Consider the following 843-nt stretch of genomic DNA (forward strand, 5'->3'; position numbering starts at 1 on the left):
AGAGGCTTCTCAATTCTTAAATGTCCCCTCCTCGAGACTTAAGAGGCTTCTCAATACTCAAATTTCCCCTCCTCGACTCCCCTCCTCGAGACTTAGTCCCGCCCACAGGAGATGCGAGCGGAGGACCGAGGAGGGGAACCGAGGAGAGATGAGGGGAAGCAGCAGACGTTTAAAGAAATGAGAACTCCTCTCCTCTGAGCCGTCATATTAAAGCGACGTCCGTTCATTATTACGTGGCAACAGCTGCATCATCTGTCGAGTGTTTTGTCATATTTTATAATCTCTGCTGGATCAGCTGAACATTGTTCCCCCACATATTTACTTTGAATTTATTGAGAGTGCGGTATAATGAGACAATACCAGGCTACAGATGCGGACACACACACACAAATATATTTATAAATATATACAATTTAAAGTATGAGAGCACTCTCATAATAACGTAACACAATCAGAGACTGGATATATCCCCCCCCCCCCCTCTCTCTAGTGCTGAAATGGGGAATTGAAATTACGGGCCAAAAGTTGTATTTGCAAGTATTAAAAGTAAGCAGAGGACACCAAACCAACTGAGACCCGTCTGTCCGCCGCATCTACGCACTGTACAACACACATCTACACACTGTACCACACGCACCTACACACTGTATCACACACACCTACAGCTCCTAAAGCATAATCAGGCTACAGCCGTTGTGTATTTTATTATGTGAAGCACTAAATGGTTTTAGAACAATATCGACTCTTTGTTTGTAGATATCTACTAAACTAAAGCAAATAAAGAGAGTAGGCATGTTATACTGAGTGATATATATTTTACACACTGCTCTGCTTTCTGCACCT

Source organism: Pseudochaenichthys georgianus, chromosome 16, assembly GCF_902827115.2.
Source record: "Pseudochaenichthys georgianus chromosome 16, fPseGeo1.2, whole genome shotgun sequence".
NCBI classification, from domain to species: domain Eukaryota; kingdom Metazoa; phylum Chordata; class Actinopteri; order Perciformes; family Channichthyidae; genus Pseudochaenichthys; species Pseudochaenichthys georgianus.